The following is an 18,868-nucleotide window of genomic DNA, read 5'->3' on the forward strand; positions in this document are numbered from 1 at the left end:
CACTTGGCCACAACTTGTCACTATATAAGGGACAGTCTGGGGATAAGTAGGTGTGGCGAACAATGTTCATAAAAACTATGGCCGTGTGGGAGCTCCAGAGTTCAAGAAACACTTTGCTTGCAGATCGTTCTAACCCATTTAAGCTCATTGTCATATAACCTCATCGTCTGAAAAAACCACGGAGAACTGTAAGTCTGTTTGACGGACAGAATCGTTTCAAAGGAATTCCCCTAATTGAGGTTTGGTTTCCGGCCTGGTACCTGTTCTTATCTTAGAGGCAGTTAAGCTGGAAATACTGCCAGCATGGACTAAATTAGATTTGGAACTATTTAACCAGTTTTTTATCTGGACGTTTTGTAAGCAATATACCTTTTAAGTATTATCTCATGAGTGTGTGGACTTTTTATTCTGATTGGTGGGTGGTCTAGACAGAACAGATTGTACATTATTGTTACTGTTGTACGGCTGCAGTTGGTTTAATACATACAGTAATCAAGAAGAAAAAAAGTTAACAACCCAGCACTGGCAAAGCAAGCTATTGAATTTAAACAGAGCGCAAATCCCACACTAGTGCTGATTAGATTACCTAGTTAGGTAATGAAAAATCTACAAACAAAACCACCAAGCTCAGCACCAAGGATTCTTATATAGAGAGAGATCCTTCCACTAGCACAAGCCTATGCCTTTAAGGCTGACACTTGCTGGATACTGCGATTTTGGGAGCTAGGGACACACAAGTCCATAACTTGTGACTAAAATGGAAACAGTAATTACATTCTTCCAAGGTTACTCCTATAATGGGATTTGTAAAATGTGAGCTATAATATAGAAATCACTATTTTAATGCTAACACAAAAAATAACTAAAAATGAAAACAAAAGAGCAAGCATAAACTAGTTTTGGAATCATTTAATGACTGAAAATGTACAGTTATCACAAATACTCAATTCAAGCATTGTTTTGTACAGATATACTGTAGTGGTTTCCTCTTCAGTTTCACAGGAGCAATATATCTGATCAAGTAGTGTGGGGCTCTCTGAAGTTTCAACACAGATTCTTCAAGCAAAAGCTGAATATTTGAAGCTGTACTCCAACCTTTAAAAACAAAATAGTCCAAATAAAATATGTGTCAACTCGCAAAGCTTTCCCAACCTGACAATATAACTATGAATAAATTCTAATGTGGTTACATCTTCAATACATTTTATTCTGATGAATATGTACATTGGTTTAGTAGTTGAAGTGGTTTGAGAAATGCTTTGTGTGTAGTGCCTCGCCCTGGGGTGTCAACTGGTGGCCTGCAGGACGGATGAGTCCAACACAGGCCACACCCACCCTAGTTCCGCATAGGGAAAAAACATTGTGAAACATCACATGACAGCAACACGATGCAGCGTGTTTGGCACATGTGGCCTAGACATTTGTTTAGCCCCAGGTTAAAACTTTCAGAAGCATAAAGTGATTAGAAATGAACATGAAATTGGAATATGCATTTTAGGGCTAGTTTCTTTCATGTGGTTAAAGATGATATACCAAAATCTGATATTATCTCCCTTCTCGGAGGCCTGAATAAATTTTTCTCAGACAGCTTTCTACACATTTTTTTAAAAAAATTCAGAAGGGTTTTATACTCCCCTTTTTTTGCTCTTGAAGATTTCAGGAATTGGAGAGATAGCCTTTACTCTTACGTCATTTAAAATATTCAATTATGGACTACTGCAGTGTTTTTCAACCAGTGTGCCGTGGCACACTAGTGTGCCGTGAGACATGGTCAGGTGTGCCGCGAAGCTCAGAGAGAAAGAAAGCAAGAGAGAGAGAAAGCAAGAGAGAAAGAAAGCAAGAAAGAGAACAAGAGAGAAAGAAAGCAAGAGAGAGAGAGAGAGAGAACAAGAGAAAGAAAGAGGGAGAGAAAGAGAAAGAAAGTAAGAGAGAGAAAGAGAGGGAGGGAAGGAGAGAGAGAGAAAGACATAGAGGGACATAGGGAGGGAGAGAGAAAGAGCAAAAAAGAGGAAGGGAGGAAGAGAAAGAAAGAAGGATGGAGAAAGAAAGAAAGGAAGGAAGGGAGAGAAAGAGGGAGGGAGAAAGAAATAGAGCGAAGGGGAGGAAGATAATTTTTTTGTCCAAACTTTTTTTAGCCCCCCCCCCCCCGCCCCGGCTCAATGTGCCCCACGGTTTCGTAAATGTAAAAAATGTGCCGCGGCTCAAAAAAGGTTGAAAATCACTGGACTACTGCCCTGTTTCTAACGCTCCAAATTTCAAGTTAAAAGATTATCAAGGAACATGCTGAAAAAGGCAGGAGACGAGTATAAATAACTTATAAATGTGAGAGACATAAAAAATATGCGGAGACTAAAAGCAGTAGGACAACAATAAAATTGCTGTTCTAGCATTTGGGCTTCCATCAGACCAGGTCTACTGTTCGTTCCTTTCTCAACCTGGTTTATTTTATTTATTTATTTATTTATTTATTTATTGCATTTATATGTTGCTCACTCTGAAGCAGACTCTGAGCAGCTAACATGTTTGTTGTTGGCCGCATTTCCCAAATGTTTGGCTACATTCCCCATCATCCCTATCACCATGGCTGTTTCAGTTTAAACGCATAGGAATTTGGAGTAGCAAATTTCTCCTTAAATGCCATCAGTGAAGAGCCACATTTGCTGCCGCTACCAGAATAACTGGAATGTGCATGCTCCTGACACGAGATTCCGCTTCTGCACATGCGCAGAAGCCGAATTCCATACAAGAATATATGAGTGTGTGCGAGATTTTGCCAATTTTTTGGCATTTTTTGCTTCCACATATACATGGAAGCAAACAAAGCTAATCGGTGGAAAATGGCTGCTGCTGCTGCTGCTGCTGGGAGGGCGAGAGGGGAGCAGAAGAGCCTTCTCCTCCTCCCGCCTGCCACCTCCGGCCACCTATCCCCGAGAGGCCACTACCGCTTGATTGCTCCTTCGCTCTCTTCTGCAGCATGGGGAGCAGGCCGAGCAACTGGAGCTCAGTGCAGCCACTGTTGCTGCTGGCTGGGGTTCTCAGGCATGCGGTGAGATTTGGCTGTTGCACATGCACAGCAACCAAAATCTCGCCCAAGTGAGATTTTGATGCTTTTCACCATATTTTAAAAATCTTGCCTTTTGCACCCATGCACCGCTGCCAATCAGCTGGAGCTGCATTGGCAGCTCCGTTTTTACTACTGGAACAGCATACACACACACAGTATGGCATTCAGGGCTGCCCACCCCTGAATGCCATACTTCTCCCTTTAAACACTGTTAACAGGGAAAATTGCAATGGGGAAAAAACGACTGGCATTTTTATGCTATAGAACTCTCATTCCTAATTTAATAGATACTTACTTTCAAATTTTTCAATGGTGTCCTCGTTTTATTCCCGGTCGCTTTAATAACTGTTCTTAAGATGATTGCTTCTTTTTGTCAATGCAACCCCAAGATCATAGTTGCTTAATTCTGCATGATGCAACTGTCCTGAAAAATATTCAACATATTATTACATTTCAGCCATGACAACCTTCATAAATCTAATGGGATTTGGTCTTGTGGATGTTTGACTGGGATGGGGGGGGGATTGGGGCAGGGGGAGAAAGAGAATAATTCCATTTTTAAAAAAACTTGGCTTAGTCCTGATGGTGCTATTGAAGGATAACTCAACTGTTAAAAATCTGACATGGACACCAAAATTAATACTATATTAAGACTTTCATCTTCTCTCACGTATTGCTCAACATTTACATGAAACTACGGAGTACTTAAGCTAAAACTTTCCAGGAAATATCATCAATGTATAGAAATTCCTAAATCTACTGCACTATATTAAAAAAAATGACTGAATATTCCGAGTGAGGATTGCATCCCATCAGCTTTGAGCAAGTTCGTTGGGCGTGTTACTTGGAACTCTGACAGATTAATTAAGATGGGGTGTTAGTCTTATCTGAAAAGCATCTTCTCGTAGTGTGGAGCTAACTTCCAAGAATGGGATGACAACGCCCCTTCAGCCAATGAGGAGTGAGTCTGGCAAACTGGTATCTTCGTCCTCCTGCCTCAATTTTCCTACTTTTGACGAAGGATGATGGTCAGACTCAGCATGTAGCTTCCAAAGTTAACAAACCAGGCTAACTTTGAACGGGATTGGAGGTTAGCTCCATCCTACAAGAAGAGGCAAATCAGGTAAGACCAACGCCCCTTCTCCATAGTGGGTGGATCTAACTTCCAAGATTGGGACATACCAAAGCACTGGAAGGGCTGGCTGGCTTCCCCAGTTTGTGGGTGTTGGAGAACCTTACAATATATTGTTCTACTGCTCCTGGGAAAGGTACACGATGCACTCCAGGGAATCAACAACGGCTTCCAAGTGGACCAGTCTAACTGTAGGTGACAGGAGGCTCTTTTCTAAATTTACTGAATATCTGAGGTGTCTGAAGGACTCAAGAGTTACCTGGACGTTCTGCACCACCTGGAGCCTGAACGATGACTGGATGAGGATGTCATCCAGGTAATATTGAACACACACGGGAATTGATCTCAAATGAACGACCAATGATGCCAGCACCTTGGTGAAAACTTGTGGCACTGAAGAGAGGCTAAATGGGAGCTCTCCTGCTTAACAGAAACCAAGGATTTTTTGATGGGAAGGCTGAATTGGAAATGTGCAGGTAGGCTTTGGTGAGATCGATCAAGGTGAGGTGGTCCCCCTTCTGGATGCCACATAATATTGAGTGAAGTGTGTGCATTTTAAACCTTCTACATAAAGATAGATGCTTTAAATCAAGAATTTCTCTCTACTCACCAAAGGATTTGGGGACCAGAAGCAAGATGGAATACAACCCCTGCCCCTGCTGGCCTTCAGGTACCTGCCGAATGCTCAAATATCCAGCAGATGCTGGCTAGCAGTATCCATGAGTACCCATGTCAGTGTTCCAAAGTTTAACATCTAAGAGTGAAAGGAAAATACTTTCTCAAAGTCCCAATTTATTCTTACACATCTTGACACATCTCTGGGAAAACCCAGATATGATTTCCCCAGGATTTCTACTTCCAGGTTACAGTTCATTCTCCTGTCCCACACATACAAGTTCGTCACATGGACCACTAATCTTTTATCAGCAGATCCGTACATGCCCATCTTCTTCCGGCCTGGTGCTGACAAAAGATGACCTTGAAACTCTAAAAGGAATTTGTCTATCTCTAACTCCTCATGCAACCACCCCTCCCCTCTTCCCACAGCAAGAGAACATAGCATAATGTGGCAGGCCAAAACCTTCAAGCACTCTGGCTTCGGCCTGACAACCCATTTGTCCCAGTTGGAAGACACAGGGCATATAATGAAAAACCCTAGGCTTTGTGTGGAGGGGAATTCAAGGGAGAGCCTAGATAAAACTACCTCTTGAACCCACGCATAATAATTAATGTCCTCCCATCGGCTAGTGAAGAGGACAAGGTGACCCCCAATGGGAGGCTCGAGCGAAGGCTCACAGTATGGTGGAAGGACCGACTCCTGACCCTCTCGTTGTCTAGACCCATATTGGCTCTGAAACCTGCCATACCCTGGGCCTTGGTTAGGGGCCTGAAAGAAATATCTTTTGTAGGGAGAGGGACCAAAGGAACTCTTATGAGTAAAGGAAGAGACAATGTGGTTTAAAGCTTCCCCAAACAACTGTTGGCTCCTTAAGAGGGTGGACGCCAAATGCCACTTATGGTGTGTCTGCAGACCAACTGTGTAGCCAATGCAACCTCCTGGCCACAACAGTGGCCCCCATGGCTCTGGCAGCGAAGCAGGCAGGTTGAAGGGTGGTGTCAGATGTGAGCTGGGCTGCAGCCAGAAGTTTGTTGAGGTCCTGGCTGGCTTTGAGGTCAGACACTGGGAGGAGCTCATAGAGTTGTTGCATCCATTGCAATGACGTGCAAGAGAAAAAGGAGGCAATGGTGGAGGCTCGGACAGCCCAGGTGGCCGCCTGGTGAGCCCTTTGTAGAGCCTATTCTGTCCTCCTGTTGTCCTGTTGCAACATCTTGTTGCATTCTCCCAGCAGGTGAGTAGAAGAATATAAAGCCGGAACTGCGCCGTCACCAGGAAGCAGATGGAGATACTGCGCCAGGTCAGGCACCATATTGAAATATTGCTTATCCAGATGAGTGGGCAAGGACCCTGATGCAGGAGTCTGCCACTGCGGGACAGTGTCAACAAAGGGGGGGGGGGGCGCGGAATCACCTCAGCCTCAGAGGTCGGTTCCTCAAATCGGGGGTCCTTAATGATGGCTATGACACCCCTGAACGTACCAGCTCCAGCGACAACTGCGGCTAACGATGTTGGGCCAGATCATAACGCTTCACAAGGAGCCTACCAAATAAGGATGAAGGGAAGCTCCTAAGACTGACTTGTGGGGTAATTCCCCCCCCCCCCAAATGCAAGACCCTCGGCTCAAGGTTCAGCCAACAGAAAGATCCAAAGCCCTCACCACACTTGACCCAGCAACTCTGAATGAAAAGCAGGTCAGATAGTGAGAAACTCACACGCAGAAAACTTGATGACAGACGTGGTGGAAACATCTCACAAGAATGGAAGCAGAAAAACCACACGCCTTATTCAGCCTGAAGACTGAGTCAAAGAGGGGGAAGGAAGGAGGACGCAGATGTCAATTTGTCAGACCCAGTCCTCACTGGCTGAATGGACAGTGTCATCTCATCTTTGGAGGTTAGCTCCATCCATTATGGAGAAGAGGTGGAAGTAAAAATCAAATCTAGGCCAAATGGAGGTAATCCTATTAAATAGGAAACTATATTAAGATAGAAACATAGAAGACTGACGGCAGAAAAAGACCTCATGGTCCATCTAGTCTGCCCTTATACTATTTCCTGTATTTTATCTTACAATGGATATATGTTTATCCCAGGCATGTTTAAATTCAGTTACTGTGGATTTACCAACCACGTCTGCTGGAAGTTTGTTCCAAGGATCTACTACTCGATGAAGTTTAGTTTGCATTAAAAGAGGCTTCACTGCTCCAAACAAATATACTAATAGTCATAAGTATGGATCTTGTTCTGTCATTCAGCTGGTCACCCTTACCAGTGAGGAGTATATAGCAGCCTCTTACAGAAAAATGATAGCTTCTGGGCATAAATTGAGCATTGAGAAGCTTCCACATACTGTACCATTGTAACGAGATGTAAAGAGAAAACAAAAGATACCTGAAATATTTAAAGAATTCATCCTTCACAGGTGATTTTGCATCTTCATCCATACTTCAGAATCTTAACAGCTTCCTAGAAAGATATATAATTACACCTGGTTAAGTGTATTTTCATTGTACATTGTTGACTACACACGCTTTACTGTAATCTTGTTATTTCTCAAAGTCCATCTAAAAATTATCTATTGCAAATGAAATTAATCCTTCTGGGAAGTGGAGTATAGAGATTTATGTAAAACTGACAACCCATTTCTATCCCAAATAAAAATATAAATTTTTCCTTCTAAATACTAGGACTTCAACAGTGGAAATCAGCTTACCATATTCCTTATAATTTGGGAATGCTCTGCATACTCTCTTCAGCTTATTAATTTCCCCGCCATCACCCTTCCCATGTATATCTGCAAAGCTGACAAGGTTCTCCTCAAACATATTTAGAAAAACTGATACACCTCATGTATTCTCCAAAAAATAGGATTGCATTAAAACATTCAAAAATAGGAATAGATAAAGCTGGAAGATAGATTAAAAATAGTATTTTGTATTGCTCTTCTAATAATAAATGACTAGGGAAAAAGATAATAGTTAAAACATTCCATTGAATTTGCTTAGTATGCTGATCCTGGAAGCTGAGTGGACGTGACCAAGGCAACGGAATTTCTAAAACAATTGTTGTGTAATGCTGCCAAGAAAGCACCTGGTTGCAGTTGTCAAGAACTGAGCTCAACTCAAGCACCTCTTTAAAAAGCTGTTTATTCTGTTCAAAGACATATTGACTACAGAATTTAATAAACGAATTATCCATTTCTAGAAAATATCACTGCAGAAGTTTGAAAATGTATGGGAAGGAATAGTGATCACGGGGTCAGAAAGCAGGACAAAGCCCAGATACAACACTAGCAAAAGCAGAATTCAGTAAAATAATTGAATATATATGTAATTTAAATGCAATCATATATTAAGCACCCAATCCAGCTTTTCTAACCACATAATCGATGTTTAAGTAATACATATAGCCCTAGTTCAAGTAATAGAAATTTTCTTCACTTCTTTTATAACCACAATTTTTGGATTTTAATTTCCAGTCGGAATTTTACTTGCAAATAAAATTCACAATTAAAGCAATGTTAATCGATTAATTGAATAAACAGATTTTGTAATTTAAATAGAAAACCTAAATTTGTTGTTTTCATGAAACTTAAAATCACTATTTTAGATTGAATATCGTAAATGTTTACAACTTTAACAATATTAATTGGCAAAATTATGAACGAAGATCCATGAACGAAGATCCATTAGTATATGGGCAGACTAGATGGACCATGAGGTCTTTTTCTGCCGTCAGTCTTCTATGTTTCTATTAAACAATTTTTAAGATTTTACCCTGAAACATTGGGTACAGACTGTGAAGTCAATATTTTAAAATACCAATTAAACACAAATAAAGCAATCAAACCTGTTTAAAGAACGAGCTCCACTTTAAAAGCAGAAGGAACACTAGATAGAAATAAAATCCAAAGTGTTTAATCTGTGTCAGTATGAAAGGGGGCTCTTTGGCTCCAGCAAATATTAGCCCAAGATTAAAATAATAAAGAACTAAATGCAGTTACAATTAGGATGGTAACTACTAATCTCAGCCTCTGTTCATTTAGAGCAACACATAAGCTACTGCATTAAACAGTATCCCCCCCTCCCACTGTATTCCAAAATGTCTTAACATTATAATCACGGGTATGTATGTATTCATGAGTGCATAGTATGTACTGTGTAACTCACAAATATAACAGAAGGATAGGTTTTCCATTGTGATGTGGTGCTGGGACGAAATCTCACCATTACCACTGAAACTGTCTGAAAAACTATAACTCACTTAGATCAGTTAGAATGCAGGGATGTATTTGCCTTATTTTCATATACTGAAAACTCACCTGAACTGAACACACCCAACACTTACGATACTATTTATACTACTTATCTAAGTGTTGGGTGTGTTCAGTTCAGGTGAGTTTTCAGTAAATGAAAATAAGGCAATAAGGCAATTTTTCAGTTGAAAAATTATGCAGCCCATTGTAATTGTAAGGAACTGGAGGCAGGAAGTCATGTTAAGATATTTAATTTTGCTTACAATGTGGTTCCCACAATCCTACCTAATAAGATATATGGTAATCTCAATTAAAAGAGGAAAACCAAGACACTAATCTACGGGTTTAAAAGTTTCTTCAATGCAATCTGTATGGTGCTTACTTGCTCATCCAGATACAATATTAAATTAAGGCAACAGAATTTTTAAATGAATTCTGTTATTTCATATATTCAATTTTTAAACTGCACTTATAACTTACCGTTTGTTCTTATTGAAATGTCAAATACTACTGATGATCTCATATTGCATTATGATTAGAGAACCCAGCTGAGAATATAAGTCCAATTAAAGAAAGAAAGGAAGGAGGGAAGAAATGATAAACTGAGACAAACTATAACAATCCCAGCTCCCTACATATGATATGCCAGTAAGTAAGATTCATAATGTAATCAACAGAAAGCATATTCAGAGTATTATCATGTTTGACTTTTTAAAAAAGTTTGCAATATCATTCCATATGTCAGTGATCTCCAATAGTCTATATATAGTCTCTCTTCCTTCCTCATTTCAGGATTCATATTGGGAAAGCTATCTGGCATCCTTTCGCATTCTTATATCAATCCATTAAAATTGTTACCTTTTACTTGTAGCATTTCAAGCAACTGTATCCCCATTATGTCCTTTCCCGTCCACACTTTTCAACTTTATTTAAGGAGGATGGCGTATCTGACTTAAGTCAAAAGACTTGCTGAAAGAGAGATACAGTCTGTCGCACGGTATTCCCTTTTGGACCAAATCATTTGTTTTATGAAGAAAGGGAACAAAATTGATTGAATACAATTATTTATCATATTTCCACAAATTTTGAATACACGTAGATGACAATTGCTTTCATTTTACTGCAGCAGGTATTTTCACTTTCTGTCAATAGTATTCTGCAAAATATTCAAATTCTTTCCTTTTTAAAAAATAGTAAACAAGTATGCATAATATTACCTATTTATTAAAGGTATTTCCGTTCCAGTTCTACATATATCCCCAGCACAGTACTCCCCCTTTCAGCAAAAAGATAGAGACGCAAAATAGTGTTAAGCACAAAAAAATTAAATGAGATGGAAGAGGAGGAATTGAAACATATATAAAATTAACTTTCACCAATATCACTGATTTTTTGCAAACCACATGTCCATGCACTGCTTCTTATACTACTCGCTCTTATTTCCCCCCAAGGTTTCTATATTCCATTTTAGATTTCCCACAATATTTTCTCTTCTACTGAACACTTCCTTCAAGTACAGTGATCCCTCAATTTTCGTGGGTTCAAACTTCGCGAAACGGCTATACCACGGTTTTTCAAAAAATATTAATTAAAAAATACTCCACGGTTTTTTCCCCCTATACCACGGTTTTTCCCACCCAATGACGTCATACGTCATCACCAAGAGTCACTTCTCTCTCTTTCTTGTCATTCTCTGCTTCAATCATTTTCTCATTTCTCTTTTTTCTCCCCTTTTTTCTATAATTTCTCTCTCTCTCTCTACCTTCCACTCTCCCCCCCTTGCTCTCTTTCCTTTCTATCTCGCTCTGTCTGTTGCTCTCTCTCTGTGAGAACGCCTGCCCCGCCTCTCCTGCAGCCCCCTCGCTGACAGCTGGGACGAAAGCGCTCTCAGCTAAGGGACTGCGAGAGGGGCGGGGTGGGCATTCTCAAAGCGCTCAGAGCGGCTAGCAGCCGAATGAGGACAAGAAGCCGTAGCCGCCAGTGTTGCTGCAGGAGGACCCGTGCCCCAAGAAAGCCAGTGAGAGGGGCAGATCGGGCGGGCAGGGGGTAGCGGCGAGGGGGCCAGAGGCGCTGGGGGGGCGGCCGACATTCAAAACAATCTTTGCCAGCCTCCGCACTTTCGTCGCTCCACGCCAACTTCAAGCCCGGCTCCTTGCGCGGCCTTGGAAAAGGGTGCGTGGGGGTAATCCATAGCCGAAATGATGTTTTTACTTCCGCATCTCTACTTCGCGGAAATTCGACTTTCGCGGGCAGTCTGGGAACGCAATCCCCGCGAAAATCGAGGGATCACTGTATTTTTTCCAATTCAGTCCTCATTCAAATCTCTTTATATTTGCCAAACCATTTAGCATATTTCTTATATAATGGTTCATTTTTACATACCAGTTCCACACATGGTCATTCATTCTTGGGTCTTCAATGGTCTAATTGCTTACTTTGTATCTTTTTTCTTGTCTCTACCTATCCATCCATATCCCCATTAGTGATGGCAAACTTTTTTTTTCCTTGGGTGCTGAAAGAGCGCGCACTATTGAACATGCGTGAGTGCCCACACCCATAATTCAATGCCTGGTTAGGGAAAAAACAGCTTCCCCCGCCCCCCAGAGGCCCCCTGGAGACTGGAAATGGCCTGTTTTCCATTGGGCCCAGCAGGCTTGTGTTTCTCCAAAGGCTTCGCTGGAGCCGGAAGAGGCTAAAAACGCCCTCTCCCATCCTCCTGGAGGCTCTCTGGAAGCCAAAAATGCCCTCCCAGGGCCTCTGTACCTGTCTGAGCCAAAAATCATCTGGCTGGCACACACATGTACGTTGGAGCTGAGCTAGGGCAAGGGCTCGCATGCCAGCAGATATGGCTCTGCGTGCTCCCTGTGGCACAGGTTTGCCATCACTGCCCTAGCAGAACAAATTTTCTCTTGGATTGATTTCAGCAGAGAGTATGCATGTTTTTCCAACATTAATATATATCTATCACCAGTTCATGGATAATAAGCCCAATTGGGTTTTTGAGTGCACGGCAATAAGATCAAGTGCTTATTTCAGGGTTCAAAAAAATATAAGACAACGTCTTATTTCCGGGAAAACACGGTGTGTGTGTGTGTGTGTGTGTGTGCGCGCGCGCGCGTGCATCACAATATAAATCATATACATTCTTACTTTCTGACCCCCAGTTTAGTCTTTTCATACATACTTAGACTGCATTTTACCCTTTACACCTCTTTTCTTTCTTTCGCATAGATTTAAACACATTGCTTTTTTCATTCATTCTAACAACTTTCAAAATAAAAGTAAAGTAAAACAGAATATCTGTATTGGTACATCTTAGTACAGTGAAGGCGAACCTTATTTTCAGGTGCCGAAAACATGTGCATGCACGCTATCATACTTGTGCGAATACCCACACCCATAATTCAATGTCTGGGGAGGGCAAAAACAGCTCCCCCTGAAATTTCCTGACTTCCAGTGGGCCCATTTGTCACCCTCCTATGGCTCCAGAGGCCTCCCTAGATCCTGGGGAGAACAAAAATGCCCTCTAGAAGCTGAAAATGCCCACCCAGAGCCTCCACCTGAGCCGAAAATCAGCTGGCTGGAGCTCATTGTGCACTGGAACTAAGCTAGGGCAACGGCTTGCATGCCGGCAAATATGCCTCTGCATGCCAGCTGTGGCACGCATACTATAGGTTCACCATCACTGCCTTAAGTACCTTGTAATTTCACCATGTAGGCATCCATTCTCGAGAAAGTCTAGTTGTGTATTGTTTCCAAAAAGCAACAGGCAAGCTAAGGAAGCAAGCAAGAAAACACCAAGCTACCTAGAAAGAAGCAACCGGACTCCATATATGAACAGTGAATCATGAGGAACAAACCTATAGATTAGGGAACGAGAAGAGTTAACTGGATTTCTTCACTGAGCAAGATATGGCATAAATGGCCGATTATAATCTTCTGTAAAATGAGAAATCTGCTCAGTTAAATCTAATATGCATTTAATATACAGAGTATGGGAAGAACATCTGAAATTCTCTTATTCTTTCTGACATGCTTTGGATGAAAATGGAACTATTCTATATATGTAAAGGCAAAGTTTGAAGCTAAGCTATAGAGCAACCTTCTATATGCTAGAAACCTGCTGAATTGTACATTAGTAAAAGATATATTTCATTTACACTGCTTATTCCTTTATTGTGTACTAGTTATACAACTACCTAATGCTGTGGCTTTATCTGTGGCCCTTTAATCCTCTATTTTGAGAAAATACTTAAAAGAGTGCTTATCACAGCAGTTATGACTTGGTCACCAATGTACCAAAAAGAAACTCATGGGATTTTTCTTGCCATTGTATTTAAGTATTTTCTACCAATTTAGTTTCCTTTCATTTCTGTTTTACAAAGAAAGCAGCCATTTATATGAAATAGACATTCTTGAGAGGACAGGGGAAGAATTTGGAAAATGGGGATATATCACTTTTTAAATAATTTACCTCAAAATTAAGATTTAAAAAAGTAAATCTGGAAAATGGGTATAGACAGGTAGTCTTCGTTTTGCAATGATTCGTTTAAGTTACAATGACACTGAAAGCAGTGACTCATACCCAGTCTTCACACTTACGATAGCAGCAACATACCCATGGTCATGGGTATACAGTGATCCCTCGATTTTCACGGGTTCAAACTTTGCGAAACGGCTATACCACGGTTTTTCAAAAAATATTAATTAAAAAATACTCTGCGGTTTTTTTCCTATACCACGGTTTTTCCCACCCGATGATGTCATACGTCATCACCAAGAGACACTTCTCTCTCTCTTTCTCTCTTTCCTGTAATTCTCAGCTTCAATCATTTTCTCATTTCTCTTTTTTTCTCCCCTTTTCTATCATTTCTCGCTCTCTCTCTACCTTCCACTCTCCCCCTCTTCCTCTCTCTCTCTCTTTCTCTCTCTCTCTCTCCTTTCTATCTCGCTCTGTCTGTTGCTCTCTCTCTGTGATAACGCCTGCCCCGCCTCTCCTGTAGCCCCCTCGCTGACAGCTGGGATGAAAGCGCTCTCAGATAAGGGACTGCGAGAGGGGCGGGGCGGGCATTCTCAAAGCGCTCAGAGCGGCTAGCGGCTGAATGAGCGGCTGCTGCAGGAGGACCCGTGCCCCAAGAAAGCCGGTGAGAGGGGCGGATCGGGCAGGCTGGGGGTAGCGGCGAGTGGGCCGGAGGCGCTGGGGGGGGCGGAAGCGGCCGACATTCAAAACAATCTTTGCCGGCCTCCGCACTTTTGTCGTTCCCCGCCCCCATTTTCAAGCCCGGCTCCTTGCACAACCTTGGAAAAGGGTGTGCGGGGATAGTTTTTGGTTGTCCATAGCCAAAAATGGTGTTTTTACTTCCGCATCTCTACTTCGCGGAAATTCGACTTTCGCGGGCAGTCTGGGAATGCAACCCCCGCGAAAATCGAGAGATCACTGTAAACCTAATTGGCATGTATTTATGACAACTGCTTTGTCCCAGGATCATGTGATCATCATTTATAACTTTCCCAGCCAGTTTTCAAAAAGTAGCCAATGGGCGAAGTCAGATTCATTTAATGACTGCAGGATTCACTTATCAACTGCAATTCGTGGTTGAACAACTGTGGCAAAAAATGTCATAAATGGGGCAAAACTCACTTAACTGTCGTGCTGCCTGTAGCACTTTCTTATAATTTTCTTCAAAATTAAGATAAACTTTAAAGATTAAAAATTAGAGAGGGAGAATATTTGCAAACCAGTAGTATTAAGTTTTACCTTAAGAAACATTTCTCAAATATTCTGAGAAAACATGCTGTTACGCAAGAGAATTAAATCTCTGAATCCCTAAAATTATTATCATCTAAACAGATTGCCCTATTTTTAAATTTCAGAAAATATTTTTCCTGACCCAATATATTCAATATCGTCAGTTTCAAATCTCACCTGGTTATTTTAAAACATACATAAAACTTTCTAATACTGTGTAACAGCACAGCAAAAAAAAATCTACTGTTGTAGACTCTATAATAGAAGAAAGAAGTGCTTTATAAATGGGAAATGTACATGCATGATTTTTCACATGGAAAGGAACACTTGTATACTCCCACTTTAATTAAGCGAAGAAAAATATATATAATATAAGGCTCAAAGAAAATTGACTGTAAGTTTACTGCATGTGCTTTTTAAAACTAAATTGTCCATAATGAGCAAAAGTACTCATTCAAATTTGCATAATGTGTAATCAATTTACAACAAATGTTCAAGTGCCAAATACAGAAGCAGCTTTTGGAATATTTAACCAAAAACAATAAAAGCGAGTATAGCCCATGAATCAGCATTATCTCCCTTGTTGTGCTTTATAATACAGTAACTGCAGAAAATTTCAACTCATTGTAACAGAACATATGCTGGCCCCTGTATTTTACAGCTAGAAGTTGCTTTTTTATTTTGGAAGTTATCGTAATTAATTGAGTCAAAGGAAACAGATGAATTCATTTCAACATAATTTGTATTCTATAAGTAAAGAAGAACATAGTGTGATTTCAAATATTCAAAATATCAGTAAAAATGTATGAGTAGCTAGTTAAAACTGTGTTTCAGAAATAACATAGGCCATGAAATATTTTACAAAACAGCATTTCAGAAATAACATTTTACATGAAAAAATAATTGTGTATTAATTGATAAATATTATTTATATATGTGTGTCCTTTACACTAAAATCCATTGTTCCCCAAAATAGCAACTACAAAGTATAAATCAGGCAAAGAAAAACATCTGACACAATCTTATATTTAGGGAATTATAAAATTACTTCAGATACCTAGATTACGAGTGTCTAGATTAGGCATGCCGTTATAACAAGTACTGTATGCAGAGTCTCCGGAAGGTTGTATTTACAGATAACAGATTCAATTTAGTCACTATTGGACTAAATAAAGCAATGTTCTTTTACTCTTAAGATCATTTCTATTTCAATAGTTTAATTTTTTTCTGTGATTTCTTTGAATTAGGTACTATGTACACATACTGGGCAGTCTATCAATATTACTTAAAATTAAATGTTAATGTAAATACATTGGTAAATTAGAAAACAATTCATTATTTATATATATATAATAACATGGTTTTCAAATTCCCCCGTCTACGTGTCATAAAGATGCTTTGCTTATAACATGTGTCAACATAAAAGCAGAGATCTGAAGAACCTTAATAAAACAAGTATATCCAGCAACAAAAATATAACCTAAGAAACTTGAATTATATTGTTAATCCTAGAAAAGCAAGAATATTGTTAAGAACAAGATTCCAACCTACATGTTCAGAAAGGATAGGTAGTCCTCAACTTACAACCACTACTGAACCCAAAAATTTCGGGTGCTAAGTGAGACAGTTCTTCAGTGAGTTTTGCTTCATTTTACAATCTTTCTTGCCACTGTTTGTTAAGTGACTTACTGCAATTGTTAAGTTGATAATATGGTTAAATGAATTCAGTTTCCCGCATGGACTTCGTTTGTCAAACGGTTGCAAAAGGTGATCACATGACTCTTGCACATTGCAACTGTATAAATAAATATAAGTCAGTTGCCAAGCATCAGAATTTTGATCACGTGACCATGAAGGGGGCCCCTACTGCAACAGTCGTAAGTGTGAAAAAAAGTCATAGGCTACTATTTTCAATGTTGTTATGACTTCAGTCACTAAATGAACTGTTGTAAGTTGAGGACTATCTATGAAGACATTTAGGACCCTTTATGGATGCTTCCAAAAATGCCTGATGGAAGATAAAATTCTGCCCCAAAACATTTCACTAATTCAATCCCCTACCAGAACTACCTTCCCACCATTTTGCTAACTGTTCCTTAATGACACTCAAAATAAGCTTCTTTAGGAAATGAAAACATCAGAAGACAGCATTACACAAATAGTAATCTACCAATTCTGGTCCCAATTCAATAGGAAATTAGGAAATTTAAAATTTGTAAAAAACAAACAAACATGAAATATATTTTCCCTGAATGTTGATAAATTGCTTGTTGAAAATAAACTGCAAACTTTGGAAGAAACTCCCTCAAATGGCGCCATTGGAATCACTTATCAGTAAAACACCTGATTTAGAAAATTCATTTTAAAAAACACATTATTTTTGCATTTCAATGAACATTTGAAAGACCTGGGTATATTCTGGCATGAGCTCACCCCTGCAATATATTTTACTTACAATGCTTGATATTATTCTATTTTATTTATAATATTTGATAATTCTACTTATAGAACTATAAAAAAGGAAATAATCAGATGACACATAGGGTTAAGGGAACGTAATATTCATACTCCCCTAAAATGCTTATATATAATTTAGGTGCAGTACAGCTTTCCAACTGAGATGAAAATTAATTTTTAAATGAACCCTATGGGTTATTGAAACAGTCAAATTGTAAGAGTGCAAAGAAATCATGCTTCAGTCATACAAAAACAGATAGGTGAATCCAATAATACTTAATGACCTATAGACAGGATAATTATATGGAAACAAATTATCTGACAGGGAAAGAAAATGCAAACTTTAAATCTTCCTATCAACATTTAAACAATTTTCCAAGCAGTAGAAATATTGGAAGTCTTTTTATGTCCATGGAATCTTACCTTTAATTTCAGCAGAAATTGGGATAAGCCTAATTCCACTTCCAAAACAGAGACATCAGGTTTAAAAGTCTTTCTGGAGCTTTAACTTCTTAAGCCACGCCATATATATGCAAGAATGTCAGGGGAAGGAGAGGGCTGTTTGCCATTGCAGAAAGTTATGGATTAGGTTTTTTTTCATACTGTACTCCTATTCTCTATAGTTTTCTGTTAAAAGAATATCTAATAAGAATAAATTTATGGTTTAATTCATAGGTATTTGAACATAGGATAGTAGTATAAAAATATTATATTTTGAGCTTTTCACTTAATATGCAAAGAAAGGAATATCAGAAAGCATGTAAAGATTTGAGAAACCAGTTTGAATACAAATGATGCATTAAAATATCTAATAAGCTAGTTTGACAGAAAAGTATAAGTTATTGGACTGAGCTGTATCCCCGTGAAGCATTCTTGGCTAAACATTAAACCAGCTTTCTCCTGGATATGGTAAACTAATATTTTGGCTCAAATAGCAAGTATAATAGATTTCTTTAAACTCTTTAATCCACTCACAGTAACATTATTTTTTCATATTTTATTATCTTCAGAACTATGCATGCTTAAATATGCATAATACTTATTTCTTTACAAGATATCACTTGAATTGTATGTTCACAATATGCATATATTTAATAGCTTCCTGGTCAATATATTTGATTCTGTTTTTTAAATATATCAAAATGCTGAAACTCTAAGGTGTAGTTTTCAGCTTTTCAAAAAGTCTGTGCATAATGGTAAAAGAAACTCTTCAAAACTCTTTACAATTTTGCAATATCAAAGTATCAGCCTCATGTTAAACCCCTTAATACATCTGGCTAAAGAACAACACACAAAACAGGGTACTGTGTCATATCATTACAAGCCAACATTTAATGACTTGTTGGAAAAATATAAGCCATTGCTTTAGCTATAATATTAAATAATAGCTTTTTTAACTAATACTCCTTTCCTTCAACTGAGTTTTTCTAGATAGCAACTTATTAATGTCATAGTATTTCAATTGATTAAGGCCAGGAATTTGGCTAGGCCATTTAAAAATGTGAAAATTGCTCTACTTTTAGCCGTTCTATCATAGATTTGTTTGGTCTGACAATCTCTCGTAGAATCTGTTGTACAATTCTTATTCCTTTT

General features: G+C 39.2%; 1 protein-coding gene across 6 annotated transcripts in view; it reads right to left on the reverse strand.

Annotated features, from left to right (window-relative positions):
- Nucleotides 1-894: 894 nt before the first annotated feature.
- Nucleotides 895-18,868, reverse strand: part of PSPC1 (paraspeckle component 1) — a 72,695-nt gene continuing 54,721 nt past the window's right edge. For 2 of the 6 annotated variants that reach the window (XR_011558940.1, XR_011558943.1), the window contains 4 exons: nt 7,206-7,280; nt 4,807-4,950; nt 3,360-3,488; nt 895-1,095 (listed from right to left, as the gene is read on the reverse strand). The gene's annotated coding sequence lies outside the window, so the exon portion shown is untranslated. The remainder of the gene's footprint in view (nt 1,096-3,359; nt 3,489-4,806; nt 4,951-7,205; nt 7,281-18,868) is intronic. The other 4 variants (XR_011558944.1, XR_011558941.1, XR_011558945.1 and 1 more) reach the window with 2 other exon arrangements.

Source organism: Erythrolamprus reginae, chromosome 4 (genome assembly GCF_031021105.1).
Source record: "Erythrolamprus reginae isolate rEryReg1 chromosome 4, rEryReg1.hap1, whole genome shotgun sequence".
In the NCBI taxonomy this organism is placed as follows: domain Eukaryota; kingdom Metazoa; phylum Chordata; class Lepidosauria; order Squamata; family Dipsadidae; genus Erythrolamprus; species Erythrolamprus reginae.